Raw genomic sequence first — 22,575 nt, forward strand, 5'->3', positions numbered from 1 at the left:
GTTATAAATATTTGTACGAAAGGACACTATATGAATTTGAAATTTTATAAGAAAAAATTAGTTTAAGATAAAATAAATATAATTTATTAATATATTAAATAAATTATAATATACATGTATATATTAGGGGTACAAATAAGTTCGTGCGGTTTTGAAAGAGATGGCGTAACTACTGTTTCATTCCACCGTTCCGTATTTCTAAGTATGCGTTGGATAGCTGTCATTAGTAGATATTAAGTTCAGTATGTGTCATTTGTTCGAATTGTAAATAACAATATTTTTACTTCGTCAAATATGTCGAACTTTGTATCAAATAAAGTGTTTTTGCGGGGAGTTTTACTGCATTACTTCAATATGAAGAAAAGTGCTGCCGAAAGTCATCGTATTTTAGTGGAAGTTTATGATGACCATGCTCTATCTGAGCGAACGTGTCAGAAGTGGTTTGCACGGTTTAAGAGTGGTGACTTTGACTTGGAAGACCAAGAGCGTGCCGGATGTCCAAGAAAGTTTGAAGACGCAGAATTAGAGGCATTACTCGATGAAGATCCATGTCAAACGCAAGAAGAGCTTGCATTATCATTGGAAGTGACTCTGATTACATTGTAACCGGTTTTTCACAATAAAGCCTCAAATTTCGAGAAAAAACCGCACGAACTTATTTGTACCCCTATTATAATATATATGTATGTGTATGTGGAATTATGTTTAATGTTTAATTTCATTATTTTGGCAGAATAGTGCATTAAATTTAGAATTTAATATTAAATATAAATATAATACATCAGTAATAATTTTAAGATATATGAATTGTATACTAATAAATTTGATTAGATTAATTATTTTAAAAGTTTATGTGTTAATAAGAGTAGCTTTTTTAATACTTTTAGAGTGTAAGATTATAGGACAAAAGCGTAAAGGTCCAAATAAAATAGGGTTGGGGGGATTATTACAACCTTTTAGAGATGCTATAAAATTATTTAGGAAGGAAGTTTTTATTATTTATAAATCAAATTATTATAAATATCATGTTTGTCCTATTATTTTATTTATATTTTATTATTGATAATAAGAAATTGGTTAATATTTGATTATATTACTAATATTTATTATTTAAATTATTCGTTATTAATGTTAATTGTTATTTTAACCATTATGGGTTATATATTTATATTTATAGAGTGATTTTCTAATTCTTTATATTCATTGATGGGAGCAGTTCGGGCTATTTCGCAGACTTTATCATATGAAATTAGTTTAATTATAAATTTTTTAGTGTTAATTTTGAAGGAGAGGTATTCTTTTATGGATTTTATAAAGTGATGTATTATATATGTAATATGGGTTTATAGTAATGCCTTTATTTTTAAAATTTTTGGTACGTATAGCTGAATTAAATAATAGACCGATAGATTTTGCAGAGGAGGAGTCAGAATTAGTTTCGGGGTTTAATGTAGAATATTTTAGGGGCGTATTTGCAATGATGATTTTTATGGCAGAATATGGTATAATTTTTTTCAGGTATTTGGTGGTGAGTATATTTATTAATTAAATTATTTCATTATTGATATGATTATATATTAACTTGGTAGTATTTTTAATTATTTTAATACGAGGGATTTTGCCACGAATGCGGTATAATGAATTAATATATTTATGTTGAAAAATTATTTTATCTTTTATTTTAAATTATATAATTTTTATTTTAATGTTTAATTTTATGTTTGTATTTGTTTATTGTGAAGTAGGATAATAAGTAATAATATTATTATGGTAAAATTAAATTATATTTGTTGAGGAGGGATCGCGACGCAGGGAAGACTCGAACTGTTATTGTTTTATTATGCATGCAAAAGATGAACGTCCCGGTGGTAGAAGCGCCATCTGTGGTCAGCGATAGCGTATCGTTAAAACGATTTCTCAATACTTCCCCTCGATACACGATCGAACTAAAGGAGAACCATTACTCATGCTTCTCCGAGACCAATCAAACTCCGGCACTTATCGTGCTTAGGTCTCGATAATCCTTTCGTTAGGACGTCTGCAGCCATTTCTTCCGTTGAGACGTGACGCAGCTGAAAGGATCCGTTATTTATAGCTTCACGAACAAAATGATGTCGTATGTCGATATGCTTTGTCCTAGCGTGGAAGACCGGATTCTCGGCTAGTTGCAGCGCTCCTTGATTGTCACTGAAAACGATGACCTCTGGCGTGTCCTCTGAATTGAGAAATTTCAGCAGTCTTTTTAGATGAATGGCTTCTTTAGAGGCTTCGGTGAGAGCTATATATTCGGCTTCTGTCGAAGATAAAGCCACTGTCCTTTACTTCCTCGACTCCCAGGATACAGCACCTCCGTTGTACATGAATATGTATCCGGTGTACGACCGTCTGTCTGTGAGGCAGTTTCCCCAGTCAGAATCTGAGAAACCGATGATTGAGCTTCCGCCACATCCGTAGGTAATCCCGATGTCCGGTGTCCCTCTCAAGTAACGTAAAACACGTTTTGCAGCGGTCCAGTGTTCTTGTCTGTAGTTGGTTAGGAACTGGCTCAGGAAACTCACGGCATGTGCAATATCGGGCCTCGTTGCAGTGGCCAAATACATCAAAGCACCCACCAATTCACGGTAGGGCAACTCGGCATATTTCTTCTCCATGGCGCCCTCAGGGTGAGTCAGTTTAACTCCAATGTCCATAGCCGTTGACACAGATTTCGAGTCGACCATCCCGAATTTTCTCAGGATGTCTAAGATGTAACCTTTTTGGCGAATCGATATACCTCCGTTGTCTCGATTGAACTCCAGTCCTAGCAGTATCCAATCTCACCTTGATCCTTGATGTCGAACTTCTGAGCCAAAAATTGTTTGAAGTTACGGATCTCCTTGATGCTGTCGGAGGCGATCATGATGTCGTCGACATATACGGCAATTAAAAGTGTGATTCCCCCTCGATTTACTCGGAATACGCAAGGATCGGCGTCGGCAGGAATGCCTCCGTATTCCTTAATGGCTTCACTAATTTTATTGTTCCAGCTTCGTGCAGCTTGGCGCAGTCCGTAAAGGGATTTTTTTAGGCGGCATACCATGTCGCCAGTCCTGATCTGGTCTAGCATCTTCTTGACCTTATCCTTGATTCTTCTTGATGCCATGCCAGATTGAACCACTTGCTGCATGATTTCTTCAAGAAATTTCGGTAGCTCCATAAAGATTTCTTCGTCAAGGTCTCCATTCAAATAGGCTGTCGTCACATCTATCTGATGCATCGACATCTGATGTTTCGCCGCCACCGCGGTTAGAGCATGAATCGAATTCGAACGCGCTACTGGTGCAAACGTTTCGTGAAAGTCCACTCCTGGCTTTTGGGAGAAACCTTTTGCGACCAACCGAGCTTTGCGGCGTTCAACGACTCCGTTCGCGTCGTACTTATTTCTTAAGACGAATCTGCTTCCAATCACGTCGCGGTTTGTCGGTCTTTGTTCAAGTTCCCACGTATCATTTTTGACGATAGAGATCACTTCTTCTGCCATGGCGCGGATCCATTCATCAGAACAATCCATGGCCTGACGTATGGGGATCTCCACGGAGAAGGCGTGTTCCATTTCTTCGCTGGCGGTGCGAGCTTCATGATACCTTTTGGGGGGTCTTCCCCTCAGTCCAGTGCGCACTATGGTAGGCCTGCCTCGGCCCCTTTTTGCCTGCGAGTCTCTCTGTGCAACGACGTCCCGCTCATTCGCCGTCGATTGCCTGTCTTCGAAGTTTTTCTCTGTCTCGTCTTCTGGTACGGTTTCGTTAACTATTGGTGGGGGCGTTAGCTCGATGTCCATTTCATGTGGTCCGTCTATTGGATCGTCGACCTGCTTCTCACTGAACGTTTCCGGCACAGATTCAATACGGGTAGAATTTTTTGCGTTATTCTCCATGAATTTGACATCTCTTGATATCACGACTTTCTTTTCTTCCGGTAGCCAGACTCTGTAGGCTCTTGACGTATCAGAGTAGCCGATGAATACTCTTCTCGTAGATCGAGGCTCGAGCTTCCCCTTGCCGGATGTCCTATCCAGGACATAGACTTCGCATCCGAAGTCTCTGAGATGGCTGACGTTCGGTGTGCGTCCTCTCCATTTTTCGTACGGTGTCCTCCCCTTCAGACTACTTGTGGGGCACCGATTTCGTAAATAGTTTGCCGTGGCGATGGCCTTGCCCCAAAATGATGTGGCTAATCCAGATTGCGTCAGAAGACATCTCGCCATCTCCACTAACGTGCGATTTTTCCTTTCCGCCGTTCCATTCTGTTCCGGGTTGTAAGGTGCAGTGAGTCGCTGCTGAATTCCGTTCGCTTTCAGAAATTCATTGAACTCTGTATTCACGTATTCTAGACCGTTATCCGTTTGAAGATATTTTATCTTCTTTCCGGTAGAATTTTCTGCGAAGGCCTTGAATTCTACGAAGCAATTGAATCCGTCGCTCTTCCTTTTGATCATCCTCACGTGACACCACTTCGAATTGCCGTCTATGAAGGTCACGAAATACCGGGCCCCGCCGTTCGTTTCCATGCGCATGGGTCCGCAAACGTCTGAATAAATGAGCTCCAACAATTCCATTTTTCTATTTGAGTTCTTCGGGAAAGGAATCCTAGTCATTTTTGCTCGGGTGCAGATTTCACATTCGAACGGTCCATGGAATTTATCCAAGCGTAATCCTCGCACTCTATTCTCGCGATCGCACTTCACTAAGTCTTTCAGATTCAGGTGTCCTAGGCGCCGATGCCATTTCACGATCTCAGAATCCGTTGATATTCCGTTTTGAATCTTGCGGTGTAAAGTCAGTCTACACTCCGATCGCGCATTTCCCTCGAGATAATAAAGTCCGTCGATACGTTTTGCGACGAATTTCGTATTTCCGTCTTCGTCTATTATAGATGCGGAGTTTCTGTTAAATGTTACACTGAATCCATTTTCGGTTATTTTACCGACTGAAAGCAAATTTGTGCGCAAGTCGGGGACGTGGAGTGTATCGCTCAACACCACGTTTGTTTCACGTCTGAATTCGCTACAATATTCACGACTCCTTTCGCATTGATTTTTGTAGAGGCATTGCTCGCCAAGTTGAGTTGTCCGAATTCGCACGCCCTCATCTCAGTGAATTCATAGGCGTCTTTGCATATGTGCGACGTGCAGCCGCTGTCGAGGCACCATAGTTCATTGCGAGTTGCGGTTAACGCGTGCGTCGACTTATTATTCTCGCTGCGGTTCGCTACAGTCAAGCCTTCGGCGTTCTTCGGGAAATTTCGGACACTATCGTCGAGTGGCCCCGCTCGCTGCGATCTGCACTCTCTTTGGCGATCGCTCGGGAAACTTCGCCTTCGGTTATCTTCGCGAGTCTTCGGCGCGCCTCGTGCGCTTCGTACGTTTTGAGCGGCAATGGCTTCGTCGCGAGCGTTGTAAAGAATCTTATATCTTCGGCCGTTTTGGCTAATTGTTTGTCTCGATGCCAGCAGTCGGCCGCCTTGTGCCCAATTTTTCCGCAACTGTGGCATTTAAGCTTAGATTTTTCTTTGTCCTCGTTTTTCGATGTCGCCTTCTTTTTGTTCTTCCAATTTTTATTTGCGTAAGGCTTGATCGCCATAGCATTTTGCACAAGAACGTTGTCCTTTTTTCGGGCGTCGCTCTCTTCAATTATTTTAATTCGTAGTGCTTCCAGTGTAGGTAATTCATCGCGCGATTCGATGGCACATTGGAAGTTTTCATATTGCGATGGTAGACTGTATAATAATAAAATCGCGAGCAGTTCGGGATTTATGATCACTTCCATTTCGGTTAATTTATCCACTGCGTCGAAGAATGTACGAATGTGTTCGCGCACGTCTTCCCCGTCCGCCATTTTTTGTAATGCGAGACGTTTCAGCAGCGTTGCCTTTCAGGCAGGACCTTTGGATTGATATATCCCTTCCAATTTCAGCCAAATTTCTCGAGATGATGTGCAGCCTTTGATCTGCTTCAGTTCGCTCGGGTGAATTGAAAGGATGAGATCTGACATTGCCTTACTATCGTTGTCGTCCCATTCCGCACGAGCTTGGGCAGATATCCCATCGTCGTCGGCAACTAGTTCCGTTTTCACGTCGGTTCCATTCACATATTTCCATGCGTTGTTCTTCACCAATATTGCTTGCATCTGCATTTTCCAGGTGTCGTAATTATCTTTATTGAGCGTTTCAATACGGCTCATAGCGGACACATTCATTGTGAGTGTCGTTTTCTTTGATGCACTTGATCACTGAGAATCTTATTCACTTTTTCACTTTAATACGAACACTTATTGCGAATCGTTGCCTGGGCCCATAACCTGTTGAGGAGGGATCGCGACGCAGGGAAGACTCGAACTGTTATTGTTTTATCATGCATGCAAAAGATGAACGTCCCGGTGGTAGAAGCGCCATCTGTGATCAGCGATAGCGTATCGTTAAAACGATTTCTCAATAATATTTTTAAGTAATAATGATTTAGTTTCATTTGATTTTCGTTTTAACAAAGTTAAAAAAAATTAAAGTAAAAATAAATAAGTTTTATGGTGGTATAATAATAAAAGTTAAAAAGATAATTATGTATATGTAAAAGTGGATATTAGAAAGTAGAAATGATTATAATAAAAATTAATAGAAAATTTATATAAATTTCTTTAGTATGTTTTCGAAACATATACTTATTCAAGACCATTCATTTATTTATATTATAAATATAGTAAGAAAATATTATATAGATGGAGGGGAGGTAGGGGTGAAAAGAATATAATTAGAATAAGATAGAAGAATATAATAAAGAAAATAAAGAGAAAGAAGGAATAGGTATAGAAATTGAATAGATGATTATAAGAAGGTTAGGGAGGGGGGAAGGTTAATTAAATTTTATAATAGGAATTTACATGGGAAAAGAATATGTAATAATAAATAATATAATTATATAATATAATCATATAATTATAGTATGATAATTATATAATATATATATATATACGTATAAATTTAATTATAATATAATATATAGAATAGAATGAGTAATAAAAAGTAATAATAAAATTAAATTATATAATTTATTAAGAAAAATATTAATTTATGAATAAATTTAATTTTTTTATCATTTTTTGTCATTATAATTAATTAATATTTATTTATAATAAAATAAGTATTTAACTATTTAAGTGTATATATTATATATATAAAATAAAAAATTGAATTTTATTTGGAAACAAGAAACCGTTTATGTCAAATAACATTACTTTAAATACGAAGCGCTACTACGGTCTGAGTGTTGAGATGTTGAACTAATATATATATTCATATAAATGAATTAATTTCAGAAATGATAATTACGTGCCGATATGGTTGTCGAACTTTCAACGCAATTAATTTGAAATATTAATAATCCCCCCAAATTTCCCAAATTAATCTTAAAAAACTGGTCTAAAGGCTCGCACGGAATGTAGGAAATTCGGATTCGACTCCCGGCTGAGGCAATATTTTTCGCAATAAGTTTATTATAGTTTTTTAAGATTGATTTGGGAAATTTGGGGGGATTATTAATATTTCATTGATTGCGTTGAAAGTTCGACAACTATATCGCCACATAATTATCATTTCTGAAATTAATTAATTTATATGAATATATATATTAGTTCAACATCTCAACACTCAGACCGTAGTAGCGCTTCGTATTTAAAGTAATGTTAATTTTATTTAATAATTTAAAAATGAATAAATTAAAAAAGTAAATGCAATAAAAATTATATAAATTTATTTTTTTATATTAATTATAAATAATAAATTTTAATGTTTTATCATGATTTAGGGATAAGATAATGAAAAACAAAAAATAATTTAATGTAAGAATTTAGCTAATTAAGATGTATGATCTAAGCTAATTAAGATGAATGTTCAATTGATTGGGCTCCAGCTATTGTTAATAAAATAAAAAAGATATTAAGGAATATATTCAATGGATTAATTGATTAGAGAATATGGCTAAGGATTAGGTAAAATATAGTATTTAGATTTGATGCAAGAGAGAATATAAAGGATTAAAATTGATATTGTAAGGGCAATAACTCCTCCTAGTTTATTGGGGATGGATCGAAGAATAGCATAGGCAAATAAAAAATATCTGGTTGAATGTGAGTAGGGATTACTATGGAATTAGCGGGAGTGAAGTTATTAGAATCACCAAGTATATATGGATATTGAAGTTATATTGATATTCGTCTAATATATAAATATATACAAATAAAAAAAAAAGAAGCTCCATTTATATGAATATTATGTATAATCCATTAGGAACATTTTGAATAATATGAATAATTCTATTTAAAAAAAATAGCAATGATAATATTAGAAATACATTAATGAAGAGAATAAGATAGAGAAAAATAATCTCCTAATAATTGGATTATTAAGAAAATATCAAGTAAAGAACCAAAGTTTCATCAGTAAGGGATATTAATAGAAGAGGGGAGGTTTAGGAAATGTTTAATTATTTTATTAATTTTCTTCATATATTATAGATTATTATTATTATAGAATAATAGTATATGAAGATATTATTTTCTCCTAATATATAATATCATTATATATTAAAAGATGGTGTGGAATAATTTTATATATTCATAGAAGAATAACAATGATAATGTATTTTAGTTTTCATTTGGTGTCATAAAATGAAGTGGAAAATTAAATAGGGTTTAAGGCAGGGAATAGGGCTTGGATAATAAAATAAATATTTATTAAAGGAGGAGGGGATTAATAAAGGGATGATGGGCGGTAATGGGGACTTATAACGAATTTATTATGATAAAAATATTTTTTTTAGTTAATTTTTCGTAATGGGGAGGATTTAATTGAGGGTTTAATTTTGATTTTAATGATTATAAACATGGACATTAAAAGGAATAATATACGAATTAAAGTAATATTATTATAAGGATATGTGTAAAATTAAAAATATTTTCAAATATTCTTATATTATTATTAATAAAAAAATTTATTTTAAAAATATTAGAGTTTATAAAAGTTAAGTGAAAATTGGGAATAAAAAAAGATTTGGGAGAAAGATTTCAATGGGAGAAAGATTTTTATTATTATAAGTATCAGTATATTTACTAGAAAAGTTATTATTAATATAGGTTTAATATGATACTTATTTTTTATATTAGAAATTAATCTTGTAAAATATAAAAAAATAATAAGTAATCCTGTGATTAGTGTAAGGAATATAATAATTGGCGCTTTGTATTCAAAGTAATGTAATATAATAATTGAATAAAGGTAATTTTTTGATCAGAATTATATTATAGTAAAGTTTAATAAAGAGTAAAATATTAACAGAATAATTATGGAGCTGATATTAAAAGAGTTAATTAGAATTATAAGTATAATTAAAAATATTTAAAAAAAATTAGGAAAATTACATTAGAGAATTTAGTCAAAGGAGGGGTGGTGATTATATAAATAAATATTAATATTGATTACATTTAAAGAATTAATATATACAGGGTGTCATGAATATACGGCCCCACTCGTCCCGAGCAAGTAGAATGGACTAAATTGAGTAGAAAAATCCTCTGCCATTTTGTAATGCTCGCAATAATTAACGAGATATTAACGTTTAAAGATAGCTCAATACGCGCGTCCTATTGTCGAAGGGACGGTCCACCGAGCGCACGGCGCGCGGGCCGCGAGGAGCGGGAATGGCCTAGCAGGCGCGCCGCGCCTTTGAGCTTAGATGCTCGCGACGGTAAGCTCCGCTCCTCGCGGTCTGCGCGCTCGGTGAGCCATACTTTCGACAATAATAGGTCGGGAGGACGTGCATATTCGACTATCTTTAAACGTTAATATCTCGTTAATTATTGCGAGCATTACAAAATGGTAAAGGACTTTTCTACTCAGTTTAGTCCATTCTACCTGCTCGCAACGAGTGGGGCCGTATATTCATGACACCCTGCATATATATGTACACATATACCTGTATACACACACACACACACACACACACACACACACACAGAGAGAGAGAGAGAGAGACACACACACACACACACACACACATATAGCGCCTGCTAGACCATTCCCGCTCCTCGCGGCCCGCGCGCCATGCGCTCGGTGGGCCGTACCTTTGACAATAGTAAGTCGAGCGGACACGCTATTTGGTTATCTTTAAACATATATATATATATATATACGGGATAAATGTTAAGTTTAGATTAATAGTAATTTTTTATTAAGATGCCTATTTATTATTTCATTTGATTATCCGTGCTCACGTTGATGCTCCTGTTTATGAGTCTATAATTTTGGCTGGAATATTGTTAAAAATGGAGGATATGAGCCTATTAATTTTGTTGATAGAAGTATATTATAAGGGTTAAATATGGATATATTATTTTTAGGATGATTATTAGAGGATTATTGGTAGGATTACAGTTGGAATTTTATGTTTAGTTCAAATTGATATTAAAAGTATAATAACTTATTCTTCGGTACTTCATATAAATTTAATATTGTGTAGGTTGATGATATACTTTCTTTAAAGTAGGAATATGGGGAGGGGGGTATGTGATGATAATTTTTCATATATAGTGTTGTTCCAGGATATTTTATAATAAATGTATATTATGGGCGATCTAGGAGACGATTGTTATTATTAAATAAGGGTATAGTTAGTAATTTGCCCACAGTTATAATATGGTGATTTTTATTTTGTATTATAAATTTTTCTTTCTCATTATCGTTAAATTTTATCGGGAAGATATTGATATTAATAAGAATTTTAAATTGAGGTGTAAAGATATTAATATATTTAATATTAATTTATTTTTTAGGAGGGCTTATTCATTGAATTTATTTTCATGTTTATCGCGGAAAAATATTTATTATGAAAATAAGATTTATAATTCTAATTTAAAAGAATATATAACTTTAATTATACATTTTTTTCCTCTAATAATATATTTATTAAATTTAATTATATTTATATAATTTTTTTAAAAATGATGTAAGTAATTGATTGTAAATAAATGGCGTGTAAAAAATTTAAGTAATTCAAAGAAAATATTATAATTTGTGGGATTAAGGATACCCTATATTGTTAATTTTTGAGTCTTGAATTATTTTAAATGTATTATTTTTTTTATACAATATATATTTTGTGATGAATACTTAATTTTAAGAATAGTGAGGGTAAGATTTTGTTATTTAAATTTAATAATTATTTTAGAATGATTAGTTTTTGAGTTTAATACTGTCAATTTAAAATTTATTATTGTATATTAATTGATTGAATTTCTATATTTATTAGATTTATTATATTAATTTCTTCAATAATTATATTGTATAGAATAGTATATACCTAATTTTAGAAAAGTACATAAATCGATTTAATTATTTAATGATATTATTTATTTTATCAATAGTTTTAATAGTAATAAGACTAAATGTAAGTAAAATTTTAACTGGATGGGATGGGTTCTTATTGTTTAGTTTATTATCATAATTATATATCTTATAATTCTGATATGGTAACAGTTTTATGTAATCCGATTGATGATATTGGGATTTTAATAACAATGAAGATAATAATAATAATTGGGAGATGGGACTTAGTTATGTTTAGGGAGGGGGTAGAGTTGGTATTATTAATAATGACGACTATTACTAAAAGGGCTCAGATTCTCTTTTCAGTGTGACTGCCATTGACTACAACTACTCCTACACCAGTGCCAGCATTAGTGCATTCTTCAACATTGGTTACTGCGGGGGTATATTTAATGATTCGTTTTAATAGATTTTTGATGGAGACAAATATAAAGATAATTCTAAGTTTTTTTTCTATTATTATTTTTATATCGGGAATTATGGCGAATTTTGAAAATGATTTTATTATATTAGGTGTTGGAATTAATTCGTAGCGTTTTTTAATGAAAGAATGTTATTTATTTCACATGAGCATTAAAAAATACATTAATGAAAGTACTTCCCATCACTTGTAAAACGCTACGAATTAATTCCAACACCTAATAATAAAATTATTGCATTATCAACTTTAAGTCAATTAGGGTTGATAATGATAACTTTGAGTTTTCGGTTTAGATAGCATATTATCATTTACTATACAATTTTTAAGTCTATGTTGTTTATGGTTGCGAAGTGTGTTATTCATTCTATGAAAAAAACTCAATATATTCGTTACTTTAAAATCCGAAGCGCCACTACGGTCTATTAAGATGTTGAACTAATATATATATTTTCAAACAAATGAATTAAATTAATTTCAGAAATGATAATTACGTGCCAATGTGGTTGTCGGCATTAAACGCAATTGATCTGAAATATTAATAATCCCCCCATATTTCCCAAATTAATCTTAAAAAACTATAATGAATTTATTGCGAAAAATATTGCCTCGGCCGGGAATAGAACTCGGATCTCTTCCTATCTTATTGTCAATATATTCGATTATTAGGAAATTTAAATGTAATTCCTTATGTAATAATAAGGTTATTAATTTCAAGTATAGCATTAAGGGGTGTTCCTTTTATATCAGGATTTTATAGAAAAGATATAATTATAGAAATAATCTATAGGAAAAGAAGAGTAAATATATTTATGTTTATCTTAATTATTATGTCTTTATTGTTAACAATATCTTATTCAGTGCGATTATTTTATTACTTATTTTTTAATAGAAGGTTAAACTTTTATAGGTATATGAATATTAAGGAAGATATATTAATTAATGTGCCTATAATTATTATGATATTTTTAAGAATTGTAGTGGGGTCGTTGATAAATTGGATATTTTATTTTGATTATTATATAATTTATGTCTTTATTAGTAAAATTAATTACTTTGGATTACTTGTTGTTTTATAGGAGTATTTTTAATAAAGGTAGTTATTATTATAAGAAAAATTTTAAGAATATATTATTATGTGTTGGAATTAATTCGTAGCGTTTTACAAGTGATGGGAAGTACTTTCATTAATATATTTTTTAATGCTCATGTGAAATAAATAACATTCTTTCATTAAAAAACGCTACGAATTAATTCCAACACCTAATATTATATATTTTTTTTTAGGTCTATGTGATTTTTTGAGAAGATTATATAATTGGATTTATAATTCAGTTAATGTAATGTTTGTGGATTAATAATCTGTGAATTGGATAAAAGCTGGGTCGAATTTATAGGTAAAATTTTTATTACTAGATTTCGAGAAAAAATTTAATTATATTTATTATAAATTAAATTATATTTAGAAATTTCTATTTAGAATTTTCTATTTATTTTTGTTTATTTTAATATTATAATATTTGTAGTTATGTAATTTTATAATTTATCAATTATTTAGATAGCTTATAATGTAAAGCATAATATTGATAGTATTAGAAAAATTTGTTAAAAATAAATATAAATACTTAATATTATTTTTATAATGAAAATATAATAACATTACAATCCGAAGCGCCACTACGGTCTAAGTATTAAGATGTTGAACTAATATATTAGGTGTTGGAATTAATTCGTAGCGTTTTACAAGTGATGGGAAGTACTTTCATTAATGTATTTTTTAATGCTCATGTGAAATAAATAACATTCTTTCATTAAAAACGCTACGAATTAATTCCAACACCTAATATATATTATTCAAACGAATGAATTAACTTCAGAAATAATAATTACGTGTCGATATGGTTGTCGACATTAACGCAATTAATCTGAAATGTAATAATCCCCCCAAAAATTCCCCAAAGTAATCTTAAAAAACTGTAATAAACTTATTGCGAAAAAATATTGCCTCGGCCGGGAGTCGAACCCGGATCTCTTGCATTCCGTGCGAGCGTCCTGAGCCTTTAGACTACCGAGACCTTAGCAATAATTTTTCGCAATAACCGATATGTATCGAGAGTAACGCATTATTTCAGCGCGCGTTTATAAACAATAAGATAGGAACAAGACCGTTTATATTAAATAACATTACAATCCGAAGCGCCACTACGGTCTAAGTATTAAGATGTTGAACTAATATATATATTACCACATCAACACGTAATTATTATTTCTGAAGTTAATTCATTCGTTTGAATAATATATATATTAGTTCAACATCTTAATACTTAGACCGTAGTGGCGCTTCGGATTGTAATGTTATTTAATATAAACGGTCTTGTTCCTATCTTATTGAAAATATAATGTTTTTTTAAACTCTATTTAAAAAATAATATGGGAAATTTCCATAAATATGAATTAGAAATTCATTTTAAATTACTTTAACTAGAAAATTAAATTTAATATTTAACGATGTTATTGACAATAATATATCTCTTGTTTGGTTTTTAGTTAATAATATATTTATATTATGAATTAAATTATATTAATTTTATATTTTATGATAATGTGTTGTTTCGATCAGGATATGAAAACTTTTTAATTTTGTTTATAAATCATATAAAATTTGGACAATAGAATAAAAAATAAATAAAAAGACGATACGTTAGTTAATAAATAATAAATATCTTTTTTTTATATTAATATTTAAATTAAATTTGGGAAAAATAGAAGACTGGGATGATAATTACTGCAGTTTTTATAATTATTTTTCGATAGAATTCTTAGATTTTATAATTAAAAATCAATAATTTAATTCGAAGTTAAAGTGTAAAATTTTTACTTTGAATAGAATTGGCAGATTTAATGATTAGTATAAAAGAGGTATTAGTAATGCTTGTGAAGAAATGGGGAAGGGGAAATATTAGGCGGACCGGAAAGTAATGACGTTTTTTTAAAATGTCTTTGGCACAACTTTGAAGTACACAATGAGCTGATAAATGACAAACGAATATCGACATGCGACAAAAGACATTACTTTCTGGTCCCCCTAATAACTTAATTTAAATTGAATGGATAGTTCAATTTATTATTAATATTATTAATTAAAAGAGAATTGTGTAAATAAAATAATAAGGTATATATATTTAAAAATAATATTATTTTTTAATGCAATTAAAATGCTATAAGTTATTTAATATCCTTAATTTTTATTAAGTAAAAATAGAGAAGGTAGAGAAAGTTGGGGTGTTATTTGTAAAATAAATTTAATTTTAGATTTAAAAAATTAAAATTTTTAAATACTTTATTAATTAATAAAAATAAATAGGTTATATTATTTTTCAATCAAGGGATATTCATTGTATTCTGTATAAAGACCAATTAAAATAAATAAAAATATAAATGAGTAGTAAATAGTAAATGGATTAAAATTTAAAGATATTTAAATTAGGGGTAAAAGGAGCGCAATTTCAATATTGAAAATTAGAAAAATTTTAAAATTTTAAAATTAGAAAAATTTTAAAAGGCTAATAATAAAGAATTGAGTTCTGAAAGGTAATCGAACTGATATTGGATTGAAACCACAATCAAAGAGGGATATTTTTTCTTGATTTAAATTAGATTAGAAATGATAAAATTAATTAAAAAGAGACTAGAAGATAAGGCAAATAATATAATAGTGAATACGATAATATTTATAATTATTTATATTAATTTATTTAAATTTTTTAATTGGAAATTAAATGTAATAATGATTTTATACTATATAAATTCGGTTCACGCAAACAGGCACCGGCAACGGACCATCGAAAGTTCTAGAACAATTCGATTCGCACACGCGAGCGCCGCGCTCCGACGAATACGTCACGCGCTGTCACCAATCCCGCGTACGGATTTTCTGTCGCGCATGACTGTTACGTTGAACGTCGCTAGAAAAGAATCGAAAGCGCCAATCAATTTTGTACAACCAATGCCACGTGATAATTACGATTGTGGCTAAATTTACTTGGATTTCTCCCAAGAAGAAAGCCCGGACCGGAAGTAATAAATGCTTCGATCTCGCCGGTCCTTAGGGCAGATTGCGCAGATTGCTAAAATAGTCTACACCGCTTATACCGTCTATACCGCTTAGAATTCTTAGACTTCTCAGAGTTCTTATTTCTAAAAGTTCTTCGAGTTCTTAGAATCCTAGTCTCGCTACTATACCGCTTCGTTAAATCGCCGCGCTAACCGCTTAGTGAAATCGCGATAAAACGACTCTTTCCGAGAAAATCGCCGAGATTTTCCAAATATATAAATTGAAGGTTATATAATTATATATTATACTAAATAAATGAGGAAAAATTTATGTAAAATAAGGTTTATATGAAAGGAATATGTTTAATTTTTATAAAATAATAATATACATTTTTATAAATAATAATATAATAAATTTAAAAAATTATATTAAAATCTTCATCAATAAATAGAGATAAATAGAAATAATCAAACAACATCTACAAAATGTCAATATCATGACGCTGCCTCAAATCCGAAGTGATGGTAGGATGAAAAGTGTATATTACAAAATCGGATTAAACAGACCGACAGAAATAAAGTTCCAATGATAACATAAATGCTATGAAAGCCTGTAGCGATAAAGAAAGTCGAGCCATAAATAGAATCACCTATAGTAAAAGAGGAATTAATATATTCGATTAATTGGAGAAGGGAAAAGTAAATTCCTAAGATAATTGTTATCAGTAGGCTTTTTTTTCTTTCATTTGTATCTTTATTAATTAAGGCATGGTGGGCTTAAGTAACAGGTAAGCCTGAGGAAATTAGAATAATAGTTTTTATAAGAGGGATATCAAATTGATTAAATGGAATGATATCTTTAGGAGGTTATAATTGTCCTATTTCAATTCTGGGAGCTAAAGATGAGTGAAAGTATGCTCAGAAAAGAGAGATAAAAAAAATTTCTGAAATAATAAATAAGATTATACCAATTTTTATGCCTTTAAACACATAAATTGAGTGACATCCTTTTCTCGGAGTACATCTCGTCATCATAAGTATATGCAAATTAGGGTGTTAGAAACTAATAGGATTAAAAGAGGATTGCAAAAATTATAAAATCATCTGATAGAACAGATAAAATTTAATTATTAAAAATTCTAAGGGAAATGATAAATGGTCAAGGACTAAATGTAACTAAATGGAAAGGATGATTATGATTTATCATAGATAATTAACAATTAAAGGTTTCTCTCCTATGTAAAGTGGATAAAATTGAAAATACATAAGCATGAATTATAGATACTGAGATTTCAAGAATATAAGGTAAGATTTGAGTGGATATAAGAATTAGGAAATTAGCATTATAAAAAATATTTGTTTCTGATGAATCAAGAAGGGTATGTAATAAATGTCCTACAATTATATTTGCTATTAAACGAACAGCTAGGGTGAAAGAGCGAATAATCAAGCTAATTGATTCAATGATAACTATAAATGGTATTAATATAAAAGGAGTGGCTAAGGGAATTAGATAAGTTAAATGGGCCAATAAATTATTCAAATAATTAGTGATTCTAAATAATATTAATCTTATTCAAAGTCTAAGAGAAAGGGAAAAAGAAAATCTTATATAACTGGAAGTTGTAAAAATGTATGGAAAAAGTCCTAAAAAATTATTGAAAAAAATAAATAAAATAAGTATTTGTGAAAATAATAATATTTGAAAAAGAGTAATTAAAATTTTAAATATGTAACTAATAAATAAATTTCAGATATAAGTAATACGAGATTGGATAAATCAAAATTGACAAGGAAATATGAATAAAAAAATAAATATACTCAATCAATTTATAGATAAAGAAAGCGATGAAGCGGGATCAAAAATAGAAAGTAGATTTATTATCATATGCACTTTCAAAAAATTATTTTATTGGTTTGTTTTAAGTGATGGTGAATTTTCCTATAAAGTAAATTAGAGGGGGAAATAAAAAAAATATAGAAAAGAAGTTAAAATTAATATTATAATAATTATAAAAATTAATATAAATGTTCATTAATGTATTATTTGACGAATAAAAGAATATTATTTTAATTAATTAAAATTTTCTCTAAATGGCAAAGTAATGTTTTATATTTAATTAATTCTTTTCATTAAAAATAGAATTAAATGTACTATTATAATTTAAAAGATCAATACTTTATTCAATCATTTAATTGTTTATAAGAGTTAATTTGATAATTATAAAATAAATAATTTAAATAATAAATTGAATAAAATAAAATTTTTTAAAAATTAGATGTATATTTTATTGATAATATAAATTATTTAATAATTATATTATTATTTATATATTAAAAAAATAAAAGATGTATATAAAAATTATTAATTGATTAAATAAAAAAAATATAAATATAAAAAAAGTGAAAAAATATAATATAATGTATAAAGAATTATAGTTGGAATAAGAAATAAAATTAAACTTATTAATTGTATTATTATAAAGGAAGGTATTATTATAAAGGAGGAAATAAAATAAATAATAAAAATAAAAAAATTATTGTACATTAAAAGTAATATAAAGATGAAAATAAAATGAGTATTATTAGTAAAAATAGAGTATAAATTAAGTTAATTTTAAAATTGTATAGGTCAGTTTTTAAAATTGGTTATATTTGTAGCTTCAATGGCAATAGATATAAAACAATGATTTATGCCACAAATTTCTAAACACATTGATCGAAAAATATTCCTGGTTGCCTAACTAAAATAAATTTTGATGAAAGCGACCGGCAATAAAATTTATTTTTATTCCTAAGAATGGGACTGTTCAAGCATGAATTACATCTATGAAAGTAATTAAGATTCCAATGGGGTAATTGAATGGTAAGATACACCGGTTGTCAACATCGAGGAATCGAAATTCATTTAGTAATAGTTGATTGAGAGGAATTATGAATGAATGATCGAAATCAATATTTTGAAAATCTGAATATTCTTCAATATCTTCAATATCTTTGATGGTCTATACCTTTAATAAATAAGTTATTATTGAAAATTTCATCAGAAAGATGTAGAATTTTAATTGAGGGCAATAAAAAGTAAAATAAATATGGAGTAATAATTCGAATACTTTAATTTATTTGATGATTTAAATTATTTGATGTTCTAATAAGAATAAATTTATTTGAATGTGATCTAAATATAATAAATAAGATTAATGTTGTGATAAAAGTTAAGATTAATTATTATAGAATCATTAAATATAATTATTATATTATAAATGGGGAAGTTGAATTTTGAAGGAAAATTGAAATATTAATTTGTAATAAAAAATAGAAATAAAAATCTTTATGGTTGGGATTTAAATCCAATGCACATAAATCTGCATATTAAAATATATTATGAATAAATGATTATTTTCTACTAATCATAAAAATAATTGAATTCTTTATTTTATATTAGCTATTTGATTCGATATAATTGGATTAGCGATTATTTCCTTATCACTAATTCGATTAGAATTCGGATTTTGTAGAAATTAATTAATAATGATCAAATTTATAATTCTTTAATTACTAACTATGCATTTATTAAAATATTTTTATAATATAAATTATATATTTTTTAAAATTAGAATGATGAACATTATTTTCATAATAAATATTTTTCCCATGATAAACATATGAAAATAAATACAATGAATAAACCTCTAAGTAAAACAAATTAATATTAAATATATTAAATATCCTCACATCTCAATTTAAATTTCTTAAGGGGGGAAACCACAGTAGAGCACGAAAAAGTAAGTATATTTTCGGGAATTTTTTTTGGCTTAATGAAATGATCAATCAAAAATTTGTAAAATAAGCATTATAATATTATGAATGAAGTACAAATAAGAATTTGTTCATACATTTTTGGTACAAAATGGCGGCTGTGCCGCATTTGTCCGATGACGCCTATTTTTGAAGGAGGGACCATGGGCGGACATCTAGAGTCCTTAATTTTTGAACAAAAAATGACAGTTTTTTAGGTTTTATATATCAATAGCTATGGAAGTACGTAGGATTTTTTCGATATATTAATTTTTCGCAAAATGGTGCACGTTTTAAGGAAAACTTGCAAATTTAACAAAAAAAAACGCCATAAAATTGTTGATAAAAAAAAACCATGTAATATAAAAAAAAAACCCTACGCACTTCCATAGAGAAAGGTATTCTGAATATACTGTCAAAATTTTGAAACCGATCGGTAAAGATTTATTCGAGTTATGTGTCCGCCCAGTTTAAAAAAAGTGGTTTCGAGAAAAATGCGTTTAAAGTTTTAAGTACTGTAAAATCATATAATATTTTTATATACCTCTAATCTGCGATGCCTGCGCCATACAATTGGCCTTCTTCATCTATCTCCTGCTCTTGTTTGGCCTTTCGAATTGTTTTCAGATCGATGCGGGCCTGTTTTGCGCCCTCACTCAAAGATCGTTCCGCTTTCTGTATGCGTTTCTCATCCAAGTCCATGCATAGTTCGTGACTTTTTGGACCAATTTTCATGCCCATGACCTGGATTATATGTAAAATTGATATTAATCCGTCATTAAAAACACACGAAGCGATGTTCGTAGCAATGTCGATAATTATTTTGCCGGAATTCATAGTTTTCGGAGCCATCGCCCACACTGTCGAGTTGAAGCTCTCATTGCTGTTTTGAGTGAAACCCCCGATGCAGCGAGTGAGAAGATCATCCGTAGTGAGTTGTTCGTAAACTGACTTAATTGCTTCATAAACTATATCAGACATTAGTGATTTGTGCGTATAGGTAGCCAAAGTGTTAGAAGATTTCGCCCTTTGCCACGAACACCATGAATTTTCTCCAGTCGGGCAATCGTCGTGTTGGGGATGGTTATCCGTAGATATTTTGTGAAGTAATGTGGCCCATATAGCTGTCTTCATTTTTTCGACTGATTCGCAATTTCTACGAATAGCTAACCCGAAATATATTGACAGTTCGTCGATCAGTTTGCCTGTCAATTTCCCTTTTCCTCCCAAGCCTTTTGTGCGTTTCTTCAAATTACGGAGGTGGGTGCCCATGCGTTTTTGTACGTGATCTACGCATTCCTTTTTAGTTATCGTTTATTTTCGGAGGGAAGTTCCTTCTCCATCGCCATTATACCTGCTCCCGTACTCATACAGCGCGCGCCGGAATCACAAAAGGCGCTCGGAGCATACCTGAGAGGCGTTGCCGCAGAATGGAAAATTTGAGTATTCCGAAATTTTTGCGGCACTCCATCTTTTGGTATGTTATTCTTAAGACTCTAAAGCACCTTATAAGCGAAAAAAAATTTTTTCGATTTTTTCAAACTTTTACTGTGGTTTCCCTCCTTAATATCATTATCTTTCTGATAAAATTTAATGGGAAAGAAAAATTTTGTAATGCAAAATAAAAATCATAGTATTATAACTGTGGACAAATTGCTTACTATACCCTTATTTAAAAATAACAATCGCTCATAATATAAATTAACTATAATATAAATTTTATACTTCTATCAAATTAACTCATATCGTCCATCTTTAACAATACTCCAACTAAAATTATAAATCCATAAACAGGAACCTCAACATGAGCCTAGGATAATCAAACATGAAATATATAAATAGAATATACGTTAATAAAAAAGCTTTATATATCATTAAAAATCTCCATTACTACTAATTTGAACTTAATTATCCCATATATATGTATATATATATAATAAAAATATATAAAAGAAATGAGATTAATAACATATATATTATCATATAATATCCAGCTTTATGACGTTCAGGATAACTACCCCAATAAATAATTACAAAAAAAAATAGGAATCAACTTAATCTCAAATATTAAATAAAATAAAATAAAATCTATAAATATAAAAAATAATATTAATACCATCAATATGTTATCAAAAATTATTATCTTTAATTTAAATTCATGCAAACATATAAATATTAAATCCAAAAAACATAATCTCACATAACTAACATTAGTAAATAGGTGTACAAATAAGTTTCCGCCGTTTGACAAAAGACGCCACTAGCAAGCTATGGTTAAAATTGTCTGATGTAAAACATTATATCGTAAGGTTGGATATCTGTCAACAACATAATCTTGAAATACTAGCGATTTTGTATCAGCATCATATATTTTTTTTTGTGCGAAAATGCCGAGTTTTGAGCCGAATAAGCATCATTTGCGAGAATTTTTGATTTACTTCTTTAATTTGAAGAAATCTGCTGCTGAGGCTCATCGATTACTTGTAGATGCATATGGTGAGGCTGTCTTAAGTGAGAGAAGTTGTCATGAATGGTTTCAAAAATTTAAGAACGGTGAATTTGACGTCGAAGACAAAGAATGTAGCGGAAGGCCGAAAGTGTACGAAGACGCGGAATTGGAAGCATTATTGAATGAAGATTCGTGCCAAACGCAAAAAGAACTTGCACTTACATTTTGACTTACATCAATAAAACATTATGTATCGTTCTTTCACAATAAATGCTTAATTTTTTATAAAAAACGGCGGAAACTTATTTGTACACCTAATAATAATTACACTCTACATTTATTATAATATTTAATCAATATCCTTGCACATGTATATAAAATTAAAGAAATAACATAAATTATAATAAAATATAATAATTATATTATCAAATATAAAATTATCAATTAT

The 22,575-nt window shown here is 30.1% G+C and overlaps 1 pseudogene; it reads right to left on the reverse strand.

The window, feature by feature from the left end:
* Nucleotides 1–16,174: 16,174 nt before the first annotated feature.
* LOC147906419 (uncharacterized) lies at nucleotides 16,175–22,087 on the reverse strand (annotated as a pseudogene).
* Between the last annotated feature and the right edge of the window lie 488 nt (nucleotides 22,088–22,575).

This window comes from Acromyrmex echinatior, unplaced genomic scaffold (genome assembly GCF_024713525.1).
Source record: "Acromyrmex echinatior isolate Ae372 unplaced genomic scaffold, ASM2471352v2 Scaffold35, whole genome shotgun sequence".
Lineage (NCBI taxonomy): Eukaryota > Metazoa > Arthropoda > Insecta > Hymenoptera > Formicidae > Acromyrmex > Acromyrmex echinatior.